Source organism: Azolla caroliniana, unplaced genomic scaffold, assembly GCF_043228905.1.
Source record: "Azolla caroliniana isolate FFs.n. ecotype wild unplaced genomic scaffold, voAzoCaro1.0.p SCAF_83, whole genome shotgun sequence".
Lineage (NCBI taxonomy): Eukaryota > Viridiplantae > Streptophyta > Polypodiopsida > Salviniales > Salviniaceae > Azolla > Azolla caroliniana.
This window is the reverse complement of record NW_028230518.1, coordinates 50,762-64,880: the sequence shown is the minus strand read 5'-3', so window position 1 is coordinate 64,880 and position 14,119 is coordinate 50,762. Positions and strand designations below refer to the sequence as shown.

Here is a 14,119-nt window from a genome sequence, read left to right as displayed (position 1 = left end):
GACAAAGAAAACTAGCAAGCACTGGATGAAGTAGAACTGGAAAGAGCCGGATGAAGAAGGCCGGTGAGAGTCTCTCACTGGATGAAGAGACATATTTGTAAATAGAAGAAAGTATAAAAATATATATATATATATTACATGCATAGGGCGAGATTCAAACCTTGCACCTCTATATTAATAATGTTAAGCCTTATCATTATACTAGCATATTATGAATTTTAAAGTTATACTAAACTTTATCCCATGTAAAATTTCTAGACATGCATGGTACAAAAAGTTATTCATGCATAGACACTCGAGTTAAAAGAAAAGATGAGATAGAAAGCTAATCATGCACATGCAGTGTGCATGAAAACTAAAGATAGGAAAAGCATGATGCTTGCATGTGATAAACTTAGACTCTTCCAACACTATATAAGGAAGAGAGAAAGATGTATAGAGGTTGTTGATTATTTTACAAGGATTTTGATCAATCTAATATATTCGTGGGATTCACAATTTTTTTTCCATCTATTTCTCTCTTACATTCTAAGTATCAATTAATACACTATATTCGTGGGATTCATGAAGTTCATATCTTCTTTCAAATATTTCTCTTTCTTGCAATCGATTCATAAGGAGCCTTATCTCACATTCTTCTTTCTCCTAGTCCAAAACCTCAGCGGTTCCCACCCGACTCACGCAACGATTCGGAGCCGAAAGGCACGACAACGTTTCGAATGCGCGAGGTGGAGCGTCCGGAAGATGGGGGAGCAATCAGGATGGACCCAGCCAACAAAACAATCCCACGCACTACGGATATTGTGGTAAATTCGGCTACTATGAGGCAGAGTGTCAAAAAAAGAAGAATGAGTTGGCCTCCACAAGCCAACAACTCACAAACTACGCCTCAAACTCCGACTACGACAAACGTGGCGGAATGTTTGTGATGAGGCATAGAGAGGACTCGATGATAGCCTCCAACCCGACCAACACTTACAAACCAGAAGATGTATGGTTTGTGGACTCAGGTGGATCCAACCACATGACATCCCACGAGGATTGGTTCAACGAGCTACGAAAGCCCGAACGACCCAACTATGTGGAAACTGGGGATGACACAATTCACCCCATTCGGCATGTCGGCAATGTACCATTTGGGGAAGAAGGCAACCAAACCTACATCAAGAACGTTTTGCATGTTCCTACAATAACAAAGAACTTGGTCTTAGTTGGCCAGATAGTCGAACAAGGCATGCAAGTCCATTTCAATGATGGAGGATCCTCGACTCTCACAAGATGAACTCAACAATGTATGCCAAGGGCCAGAGAGCCAACTTCGCCATAGAGTTGTGGCACAAGAATAGGTCACATCAACCTCCAAAAGCTCAAGGGAATGCCGTCGAAAGGAGTCGTCATCAGACTCTCAACTTTTGCTGAAAAGGAAATTGCAAGTGTGTGCGAAGCTTGTCAATTCAGCAAACAACATCGACAATCGTTCCCAGATGAGAGGAACGTAAGCAAAGGGATCCTAGATGTAATACATTCAGATGTATGAGGACCAACCCAGACAACAACATTCGGTGGTTGTCGGTGCTACGTAATGTTCATCGACGACTTCTCAAGACAGACTTGGATTTATTTAATGTGCCAGAAGAGTGAAGTGTTCTCGCACTTCTAGAAATTCAAGAACGAAGTCGAAAAGGTGACCAATCGTCATGTACGATGCCTTCGATCAGACGGCAACAAAGAGTACTTCTTTGACGCCTTTATTGCATACCTTCGATAAAAAAGAATCTGGCGGGAGTTTACTTGCCGATGCACACCTCAGTAGAACGGAGTAGACGAACACAAGAACCGCCACATACTCAAGGTGGCAAGGGCAATGATGAACTAGAAACATCTGCCAAAATCATATTGGGTTGAAGCGGCAAATACGACCGCCTATTTGATGAATCGTTGCACAACATCATGAGTGCACGATGTTACCCCTGTGAAAAGTTCTATGGGAAGAAACCGGATCTATCCCACATTAGGATATTCGGTTCAATAGCATATGTACATATACCCGATGAGAAGCGGTAGAAGCTCGATCCCAAGTCGGAGAAATGTATACTTGTGGGGTACTCACTCGAGCAAAAATGCTATAAGTGCTTCAACCCTTCCATCAAGAAGATATGAATGAGTAGGGAAGTCGTATTTGACGAGTCGACATCCTGGTATATAGTCAAATCAGCCCCATTCGACACAGTCAAAACCGAGTTCGACACAGATGCGGAGGAGGATGATCGACTGAGGCTCACATCAGAGGAAAGTCCAAACTCAACCAAGTTGAGTGGACCACAAGAGCCTCCAAGCAACCAAAGCACGTAGCGGCCAAGTCCAAAATTGGATAAAGGCAAAGGTAAGATGCCCTAATATGAAGTCGACCACCCCGACGATAGTGATATCGATGTGTCGGCCCACTCACTAGATAGTGAGTTTGGTGTGCCCATCATGAGGACACCAAGAGAAATGTGCCAATCCACCTGAGAGAAGAACGTAGTCAGCCGAATCGGCTACAACGACTACATGCAATATCATTATGCATTCATGATGAAGGTGGCAACAATTAAAGAACGGGAAAACCTTTTTTGAAGCCACGAAGGACCCTAGATGGGTCGAAGCGGTGAATGAGGAAATGCAAGCACTCTCCAAGAACAGGACGTGGGATCTCGTCCCTTTTTCACACCACCAGAAGGCAATTGGATGTCAGTGGATCTTCAAAATGAAGCACAATGTCGACAACACTGTCAATTGGTACAAGGCCCGACTTGTGATGAAGGGCTACGCGTAGACGCACGGTATTGACTACGAAGAGACCTTTGCCCCAGTGGCAAAGATGTCTGCAATTCGAACCGTGATCGCGCTTGCAGCAGCAAAAGGGTGGCACCTCCACCAAATGGACGTAAAGAACGCCTTCCTCCAAGGTGAGCTAGAAGAGGAGGTGTACATGATACAACCGCTCGGATTCGGGTTGACTACATAAGCACCTTCTCCTTCTCTTTGTAATTGTTGGCCATTCTTGCTTCCTTGTAATACAATTTTATGTTTTTTCTGTAATTTTGAGCTCGCTCTCTCTCGCTCTCTCTCTCTCTCTCTCCACACACACAGTTCTTTCGCTGCACAGAATCCATCTGATTCTCTACATAATGAACCAACACCTTACAAGCGGGGAGAAGGTTGCATCATATACCATTACCTCATCACTAGCTTATAACTATAGTCTAGTCACTCAGAATCATCTTGTATTTAAGTAAGATATAGAATATCCTTTATATTAACGATATGGCAAGGATGCTATTGATGTTTATGTCAAGGGAGTTGCAAGAGAGTGTACAAGTGGGTGCATACATGTGCACCCAACACTAATTTAGTCACAAACACATTGGACAATTGAGCCACACACGCACACCCACTAATTGTGAGATCACACACATTGTATGATTGAGCCACACGCTATTGCAAAGTTACGAGTGTATGTGTGCTACTTGAGCAGGACCATCGAGGACTCGAACCAGAGAGGATGGATGATTTGAAGACTCAATAGTGTCCAATGATCATTTGAGTCAAAAGATTGTCGAGCTCGAAGGCTCTGTGGAGTCGAAGGTAGGTCAGAGTCAAATGTAGTAGCGATTCGAACAATGAGTTATGCCCGAGATTAACACATAATTATCCCAAAGAACCTGAGATCATGAATGGATTTTACAATACTAATTCTAGGGGTGGTTTTTTTTATAGGTCAAAACATTGGATTATGAATGAAATTCTGTTTATAAAATAGGGATTACAAGTTTTTGGAGTTTTTTATTATGTTGGACATGTTTTCGAGATTGGCCTTGATGTATCCCCAATAGCCTTGTTCGACAAAGTATTGGTGCATCTTGTATTTCATTGATGTGAAGTTATTACAATCAAGCTTCACACTAGGGAGAGTTTTACCCATTTGTTGGTTTATCTTGTCGTTGAAAATTCTTAATCTTCTCTTTTTTGTTTACTTCTTCCAATCTTCTTAACACAAAAAACCTGGTGGATCTTCCCCGAGCACAAGCTACGTAGCGAAAACTACACGAGCAATGGTTGATTGAATGGACGCGTATGAGCCGATTTGCATACTTCAGAGCATCACATGAGAGCTCTAATATATATCTACTCCCCATCTTTTAAACCATTGCATAATGTCAATTACCTAACCACATAAGAGGATTTTGTTATGAGTTGTTTGTATGCATCCTACATCACCATAACATTTAATAACATCAATCTCACCTTGCCTCCCCAAGTGGCAAGTATCACGATCACATTGATTCTCAAACATATAATTATTAATAACTATTCCAATTTCCTTGAAGTTTAGACTCATAGCATAGACATAGTTTTTTTTATTAAGACATACACAATGAATTTCCATTAGAATTTTTCAGTAGATCATCCACCTTCAATGCCCTTCCAACGATCCTTGACACTCAAATTTCCGTGAGAAATGGTTAGTATATGATCTACTGATATCTTGATCCTACTTTACATTGTTTTACCCATATCCTTTCTTCTTCTTCTTTCGAAAAAAATATACTCCATTGGTATTAAAATGAAAATGGCCAAAGGCAATATACAAAATAGTCCAATAGTCTAGTGTTTCTAGGTAAAGATAATTCCTTCAAAACTCATATCCTTTATATCTTGACATTGGAGTTACAATAGAGCATGTGAGTGGATTTGAGTGATGACACACATTGGATAGTTGATCCACACAAACACACCTGCAAATTATTCAAAACGCACCACGTTGGACCATCAAGGCTTCATGTCAACAATAAGGACATGATTATACATTGGAGGCTTGACATAGATTCATGGCATAAAAATAAGTTTTTTCCTTCCCAAGTTGCCCTAATCATGATACAACATAGATAATAGAAGAATTCCAAATAATCAGATCATGTTTCCATAACTGCTTGCACATGTTTCCATGAAATTTGAAACAAGAGTACCAAGTACAAGTTTTGTTGGCAACCTTTATTGCCACAAGTTGGAATCCATTGAATTTTTTAAGTGAGAACTATATTGTATATCATATGAGAATATTTGTTAATATGTTGGAACTTTGGATTGACATTTATAACTCTGAGTATTACGACTCACATATATTTCAATATTCTAAAAATTTTGAGGTAAAATTTTAATAATGAATATCAAGAGTCAAGACTCACCCATTCTCAAAGAGCAAACATGAAGTTAATTTCATAATCTATTTGCATAATTGTTCACAAATGAAGATAATAACAATTTTGGATCCTTAAATCTACGGATGTTCCATATATAATGGTATAACAATGCACACACTATGTACACCACAATTAACAACAAAGAGAATAGAGTGCAAGTTTGTACATGTTTCTAAACCAAAGAATATAAGGTATTAATGGATTTTCCTCATCCACACTATATTCAATATTACATGCTATGCAACCATAAATCAACTGTAATAGGAAATCATCATGTTGAAATACATTAGTTGGTATGTAAGCACCTAGAAGTGGAGGGTAATGGGTCTCTATTGAGCCAAGGTCTTAAATATTGGGGAGCAAGTTTACTTGTTGATCCATGCATGATATCGAAGAGGCATATTCAAAACGTTGACGCTACCACACTTGGTTAGGGACAATTTTGTTAGTTAGCAAGAAATGTGGTCCTCATAGTTATGAAGGATGACAGGTTTTTGGCATTGTTTTCTTGTTGATCCACGCATAATAGATACTCTAAAGGCATATTGAACATGTTCGCACACTTTGTACCCATGGACAAAGGAAATAGGCTAATACAAAGATGAAATCTTAAAATTATCAATCTATGGTGCATATACAAGACATATTACTCTCACATTCATGGTGGTTAATTTGTCCATGAGAAACACCTCACCATACATGTGAGGCCGAGATAAAAACCATACGATGGAGTCAATGGGATACGACGACATCATTTCAAGGGGGTTGAGAGCTAAAAGAGCGGCATTTGTAATAATGCCGCTCTTAAACATACAAGTCACTAGTCTCTCAAGTGACTTATTAGAAGCATTTGTAATAATGCCCACTCTTAAACATGTTAAGTTTACTACTAGGACCAAAATGGGATAAGGAAATAGCATTTGTAACAATTTAATCACATGTCTAAGTAGGAGTACTTAAATTAAGCACATGGCAGTGTGACTTCCGAGTCAACAACATAATCTATACATACGAAATCAAAGGAGCATACCAAGGGCATCGGCGATGAGTTTCACATTGGCTTCTTCCTCGGGCGGGAACGGGCCAACATGATCGCTATCGATGTCAATTTGTCCGAGGATATTATTATAGGCACGGATAAGAACCACAAGCTCGCTCTTAGTGTGGGCATTACACGCGATGTAATCGGGGTAGGCACCGACATCCCCCACATTTTGGTCCTGTCCGAGCGAGACCGCGCGTCCACACACGCCCCGCCCAACAGGGATGCGAACGTGCTCCGTCGGTCGCCCAGAGAAGGCCTCTAGGATTAACTCGTCCCGAAGTGGCGGAGGAGACACCATGTACATGTAGACCGAAGTGTAGGGTCCGCCCGTGTTTCGGATCTCATCGGCAGCTAGCTGGAGGAGAATTCGCGCCCTGCCCGATCCTTGGGGAGCGGAAGCCGCGGCTGATTTCAGCTTCTCCGCCACTCTCTCCCCATCTAAGAAGATCTTCCCCATCCTTTTGAGCTCAGGCCTGCCTAAGAATAAACCACAAGGATCAATCAAGTCCTTATTACCCATTAGAACAAGAAGCCTTTTATCTATTCTTAGCTGAATTCAAGAGATGCAAGGATTTGAACAACTTTCCCCAAAGCCATAATTAAGAGCCACCCTCACCTAGACGATGTTGTGTGCTGAGATCTTTCTTCTCTATAGAAAATGCCAAGAATGGGGGGTTTACTCTTTTAGCCAATATTGTGTACATATTTTATAGTTGAAGGTGAAAAAAAGATTGGACCTCTACAACTTTCTTTTCACTCTAAGTTGCATGTGGGCATGTTCTAGTGAAATTGACGAAACAAGAATTTCCACATGTATGTAGCATCAAAACAATAGTCGATGTAATCTTTCTTGAGGGTGTGCATCTTCTTGGACATGTTCTTCTCATGGAAATGCTAACTTAACGTACCATCAAAACAACATGCAATGTAATCTTCTTCGTAACGTTGCAAGATTAACATGGGATCCAGGGGGTTGGCTTTGGTCACACTCCTTGGGGGAAAAGATCGTAAAGGTCCCCTTTTTTCAATACTCAGTAAAACTTGGAAGATCTTTACTGCTCTCTCATAATGTAAAGATACCAGCAGCTCAAAAACATTGGACCAATTGGGGTGTTTCCACTTTGCATTTGAGAACCTATTGGAAATGGATATGGTCATTCAAGGGGCCAACTAAATTTATTCTCTTTCGATGGTTATTAGTGCATATGGCTCTACCAGATGGTCATGCATTGAAAGGGAATGTGACACCCAATTTGCGGCAATGTGCCATTTGCCATGAACCTCAAGAGACTACTAAGCATGTCTTATGGTCTTGCTCTTTTGCTCAACAAGTATGGAAGAAAGTCGTGTCTTTATTCCTAACAATAAATGTAGGTTGCTTATTCTCATGGGGATCAGCGATGTGGGGAGTATTAAACTCTAGTTTAATATTGTATGAGGCAAACGATGTTCATGAGGCAATGAAATAGAATATTGATATTAGTTAGTCCCTTCCAGCAACCTCGACAACAGGTGCGATCTGTCCAAATTTGGAGAATTGTGTCCACAATAACACTATGGGTATTATGGAAATATCGATGTAACCGACCTAATGATGGGGTAGACATTCATCTCTCAGATGTGTTGTTTGAGTTATGGGAGAACTTGTTGGCTGTAGTCCGTGGTCAATATGACAATATGCAGGGTTCCCCAGATATTGTGAACAAGAAAAGGAAAAAGCTTCTTTACTTATGGAAAAAGGTGCCCCTATTTACAATGGTAGCTCAAGAGCCTCAATGGCAATATCGACTTCCATGGACTCTTTGAATATCAACAAATGTAAACATCCTCGTATTTTATATCATTGTATAAAGAAAGTTGTAACCTTCTTGGTAGCTAGGTTCAAGTTGTAGCCTTTGGGTGTTTTGTTCTTAATACTATTGAAGAAAAACTTTTATAATAATAATAAATAAATAAATAACTTCTTCGTAACGTGCATGTTTGTTCCTCAAACACACATGCCTGCCCATGGGATCCTCTCGCCATTCGACAAGAAATTCCGCGTAATCCCAACCACAAAACCATCATTATTAGTGCACATATGCAATCAATGATTCCTTATTATTTCAAGAGCTCAAATTCATTTTAGTCAACAATGACTCTCTTTTTCAACGTTATTGAGCACATATACTAACATGGGGTACTTGCATGACTATATCTTACCTGCAAATAATTAGAATATGGAATCCTTTTTCATTTCATAAAAAGTGATATATATTTGCATAACATTGCACAAATTGACAAATATTACGACACATGTCTCAAATAAAAAATGCAGAAGAGGAATAGATTGTTTGTATAGCAAGATTATTAAACTTTTCATTCCAAAAAACAAGATTTCGACAATACCATGAGTAATGCTAGTATATGTAGTTTACTTGTGAAGCCTTTTATTCTATTGTTGCTAGGGACCAAGGCTGTCACATCCAAAACAAAGATCACCAACAAAATGATTCATTTTTTATTTTTACGAGACTACTATAAAATGATCTCGAGCAATAAGTTACGAAATGATCTTGAAGGATAAACTACAAATGATTCCAAGAGGGATAAGTAACAAATGGTTTTTTATGGATAAGTTGCAATTAGGCCATACAACACTCTATTATGTATGTATGAACAACAAAATGATAACAATATCACACATTTATTCATGCAATAATGTTGAGGCTTTTAATTCTCCGGTATCATTATTGTTGATAATGATAATTCTCCACTCATATTGTTGGTGCATGTTTCAAAAGAGGAAATTTTGTTGCCTTTTCAATATGAATGGTTGTGACTTCTCCAAGGATTGTGACCTCACACAATAAGAGTCATTTGTATTTTCTGCTGAATTGATTACATTGACATATATTTATGGTTGGGTTCATGTCCCTTCATATCAATGTTAACCCCTTACATGAATGGTTATAGCTATTGGTGTTGTGACCTTTCATAATTAACAACTATTAGTATGACTTCCATTTACCCTTAATTTTCAAATAGAAAAATTGATCGAGTTATTTAGATTATCTTGAACTTTGTCTTTCATTTCTTTTTTCAATGTGGTCTTGTTTGTTATCTCACCTTTTCATACTCGTTGTGTCTTTCCTAGATATTCTACATGTTTAAGGCTTTTTAACCACCACCATTGGTTGTGTTGTGTCCAAAAGTACTCTAAATTTACATAAATTGTAGGGGTCATTGATGGTCATGGTGATCATAGGAATCAATGGAGTGGAAATGAAATTCCTTATTTTTTGTTAGACACCGGTACTAACAATTGGCAACGGTTCGGTTTGAACCGAACCGAACCACGAAACCGTAGTTTCAACAGTTCGGTTCGGTTCAGGTTCGGGTTTGGGTTTTTTAAAACGGTTTGGTTCGGTTTCAACAGTCAAAAACCGCGGTTTAAACGGTTTTTTATTTTTATTTTTTATTTTATTTTAAAAAAATTGTACAAATTTTTAAAAATTGTTTTTAAACAATCTTATCATTTTTGGAACTTATTCTCACATTTTAGGAACATCTTAAAAATTTTACAAATTTTTAAAAATTAAATATTATAATTTTAAAAAAATTAAAAATTAAAAATTTGACCTATGTTGAAAACCGAAACCGAACCACGAAACTGCGGTTTTTACGGTTTAATGGATTGACGGTTTGAAATTTGTTTAACGGTTCGATTTAACGGTTTCACGGTTTGGTTCAGGTTTAAAAAAAATTAAAACAGTGCGGTTCCAAATTGGTTCGGTTTGGGCCCTCTCAAACCGAACCATTGTTGATTGTTAACCACTACTCGTTTATATAATGTGAGTTTGTGACTTGTAATCTCCCTCTTTATTCTTCTTTGTGTAGGCATGTACACTTGCAAGAAATTTTGGATTAAGAAGGTTGGCATTCATATTAAACACTATCTGTAGAAAATATGATGAGGGGTGCTCAAATTGATTTAAATGGAGTTGTTTATAATTGAAGGATGCTCAAATATGTGCAAGTAGAGTGTAGAAGCACAATAGTCGATGTAGAGACGTATTTTGGTAAGTGGCATTGGGTCTCATTTGGCATTCACATTTTAATGATGTTGCAACATTAGACAACAAATTTCTTATTGGCATTTCCCTAACATCGATGTCATTATGAGGAAATATATTAGTGTTTTTTGTTTGATTTATGTATTGAAATTAAAACAATAGATCTCCAATGAATACATGCTCAAGAGGATCAATATAAGCAATCATATATTGTTGCAAGTGTAAATTGTTAAAGAATTAGATTGCAATTCGCAAGCAAACTAAATAGAGTTGTATATGCATGTTTATATATTGTGTGTGGGTACGTCTAAGAGAGATAAACACAAGTATACTAGAGACGAGTATGTGTATTAGAATATGAATATACAATGAACCAACACCTTACAAGTGGGGAGAAGGTTACTTTATGTACCATTACCTTCTCACTAGCTTATAGCTATAGTCTAGTGACTAGTCACTCATAATCATCTCGTATTTAAGTAGGATATAGAATATCCTTTATATTAACTATATGGCAAGGGTGTTAGTAGGTTTATGTGAAGGGAGATAGAAGAGAGTGTACAAGTGGACTTTAATGCATACATGTGCACCCAACGTTAGTGTGGTTGCAAACACATTGGACAATTGAGCCACAAATACGCACCCACTAGTTGTGAGATCACACACATTAGATGCACATGCTCTCGCGAAGTTACGAGTGTATGTGTGCTACTTGACTGGTGTCCTGATGTGGCGCGTTGAGTGTGGGAAAAGCGAGTGAACAAGGGCTAAGGAGGGGTGTGCAAGTGTTTCAGAAGTAAAAGGGGACAAAGAGAAGTAGACGAGCGTGTGAATGAGGGAGAAATGTGGGCGTGGAGGAACAAAAGGTAACAGAAACGAGAGATAAAAGCACATGTGAAAAAAAAAGAGAGAGAAAAGGAGATAGACTATGTACTTTTAGTTATAGAATTAAACATATAATAATGAAGACCGAATGACTTAGTGGTTAGAGCCATTGACTTAATATTAGAGGTACATTAAACATATACATAATAATGAAGCCTGAATAACTTAGTGGTTAGAGGCTAGAGCCATTGACTCAATGTTAGAGGTACATATTTTGAATATCTCATAGTGGAGCATGCATTAAGGAAACTTTATAACTTTTTCTCAAAAAGGAGGGAGTATATGCCCTAAATACAAATGTAGCATCCCCTTCCCCCATTTTACTTAAGAGTCGGCAATGGTTCCGAACCAACCGCGAAACCACAGCTTAACGGTTTGGTTTGGTTTCAATAGTGAGAAACCGCGGTTTAAGCGGTTTCACATTTTTTTATCTTTTTAAAAAAAATTTATTTTGTTTTTAAAGCAGTCTTATCATTTTCAAGCTTATTCTCACATTTTAGGAAAATCTTTAAAATTTTGAAAATTAAAAATTAAAAATAATAAAATTTTAAATTTTGACCTAAGTTGAAAACCAAAACCAAACCACGAAACCCCGATTTTTACTGTTTGAATTTTCTTAAACAATTCGGTTTAACAGTTTCGTGGTTCGATTCGGTTCGATTCAAGTTTTAAAATTTTTAAACAGTTGGGTTTTTACACTCTCGAATCAAACCGAACTGTTGCCGATTGTTAATTTTACTCTCAGCTTTTTGGGAGGAGGAGACTTTGGCTATTTTGTTTCAAGAGGTCTTCTTCTTTGTCTTGGTCTCCTCTGTTCGTATCTTTGTTGTCATCGGTTCGTGTCTTCATCTTCAGTTTGTGTGTTGTTGCCTTCTGTTTATGTGGGCTCGTTGTTCAATGCTCGGATTTATCCCTCATCTCAAAGGGCATACACTTTATGTGCTTATCTCCTTACTCTTGTTGAGCTCATGGCAAATGAGCAGTTGCCACTTTGTAAACCCCCCCTAACTCTTTTCTCATAATCAAACCCTACTTTATAAAGGGCACTCTTGTGTTGTAATCGAGTATTGTTTTCTTTTAACCAATCTTATTCATGTTTTGCGTGTTAGTCTTTTTGTCATGCATTCCCTCGTCTTGTGAATTGGGGTTGATTCAACCTTTCCCATGCACCTCTCCTCTTCAAAGGACATCTCATGACTAGGGAACATTTTGGGTTTGTCCATGCACCTCTTCTTTTCACAAAGGTGTTTGAACATTCCTACTTTGTGTGTTAGTCTTCTTGTTGTGCGTTTACTCGTCTTGTGACTTGGGGTTGATTCGTCCTTTCCCATGCACCTCTCCTCTTCGCGAGACATCTCGTGACTAGGGAGCATTTCGGGCTTGTCCATGCACTTCTCCTTTTTATGAAGACATTCATACATTTTGTTTGTGTGTTCGCCATCTTCTTGTGCTTTCGGACGTCTCGAGACTAATGGAGCATTTTGGGCTTGCTCATGCACCTCTTCCTTTCTCCAAGGTGTTTGAACATTCAAGCTTATGTGTCAGCCTCTCCTTCGTATGTTTGCTAGTCGTTTTTATCTTCTTGCATCACCACATCTCATGTACTCGTGTGGTGAGCCCAAAGGTTGAGGAGCCTTAATGAGACCCAAAGCTCGATGAGTCCAAAAGCTGGACGAGCCACGAAGGTCGACAAAACAAGGGTCAATTAACTTTTTAATTAAGTGCTTAGCCCTACCCTTCCATGTGATGATGTCCTTATTACCCATTAGAACAAGAAGCCTTGCTTTTCTTTTGCCTTTTATCTATTCTTGATTGAATTCAAGAGATGGAAGAATTTGAACCCCCCCAAGCCTCAATTAAGAGCTACCCTCACCTAGATAATGTTGTGTGGTGAGATTTTTCTTCTTTATAGCAAATGCCAATAATTGGGGTTGACTCTTTGAGCCAATTGGTGTATTTATAGTGAATGTGAGAAAAGGTTGGGCCTCTAGAAATTACTTTTCATGGTACGTTGCATGTGGACATGTTCTAGTGAAATTGACGAAACAAGAATTTCCACACTGTAGCATCAAACACAATAGTGGATGGACTCTTTTTTCAGGGTGTGCATCTTCTTGGACATGTTATTCTCATGTAAATGCTAACCTAACACAACATCAAAACCACAGGCAATGTAATATTCTTCATAACAAGCATGTTTGTTTCTCAAACACACACACACACACACCCATGGGATCCTCTCGCCATTTGACAAGAAAATTTGCATAGTCAGCCACAAAACTATCATTATTAGCACACATACGACAACCAAAACCCTCAAGTATTGAAGTATATCCTAGATTTTGTTTAGCATGTAACAACTTCACAACATCCATGTAAGCTATAAGTAATCCAAAGACAACAAAACGTTCAAACCACCATGGGGTCAAGGGGTTGCCCCTTGTAGGAGATGCCATAAGCAATAGGGATAGAATTGGCCTTAGCGTGTTCTTTTTGCAGAATGTCGGTGGAACTATAGCAAGCCATTACTTCATCACTTGTCTAGTGACGAGATCTATTCGGACATAACAGACACACACATGTCTCCAATAAATAGGCTTCTATGATTAGGGTTTCAAAACCCAAATCATAGAATTGGCCTTGGCCCTTAACGTGTTCTTTTGCAGAATGTCGGTGCAACTATAGCAAGCCATTACTTCATCACTTGTCTAGTGACGAGATCTATTCGGACATAACAGACACACACATGTCTCCAATAAATAGGCTTCTATGATTAGGGTTTCAAAACCCAAATCGATTGTCCGGAGATAAGATCGATTCGGACATATACATCACTTGTCCGATGATAAGTTCGATTCGGACATAAATATGTATATATTCGGGCTTCCCTG

General features: G+C 38.6%; 1 long non-coding RNA gene across 1 annotated transcript; it reads right to left on the bottom strand.

Annotated features, from left to right (window-relative positions):
- Positions 1-6,157: 6,157 nt before the first annotated feature.
- Positions 6,158-13,015, bottom strand: LOC147849311 (uncharacterized). Its single transcript, XR_015531802.1, has 2 exons — positions 12,910-13,015; positions 6,158-6,765 (listed from the first exon to the last, which is right to left on the bottom strand). It is a non-coding gene; the product is annotated as an uncharacterized LOC147849311 (long non-coding RNA).
- Between the last annotated feature and the right edge of the window lie 1,104 nt (positions 13,016-14,119).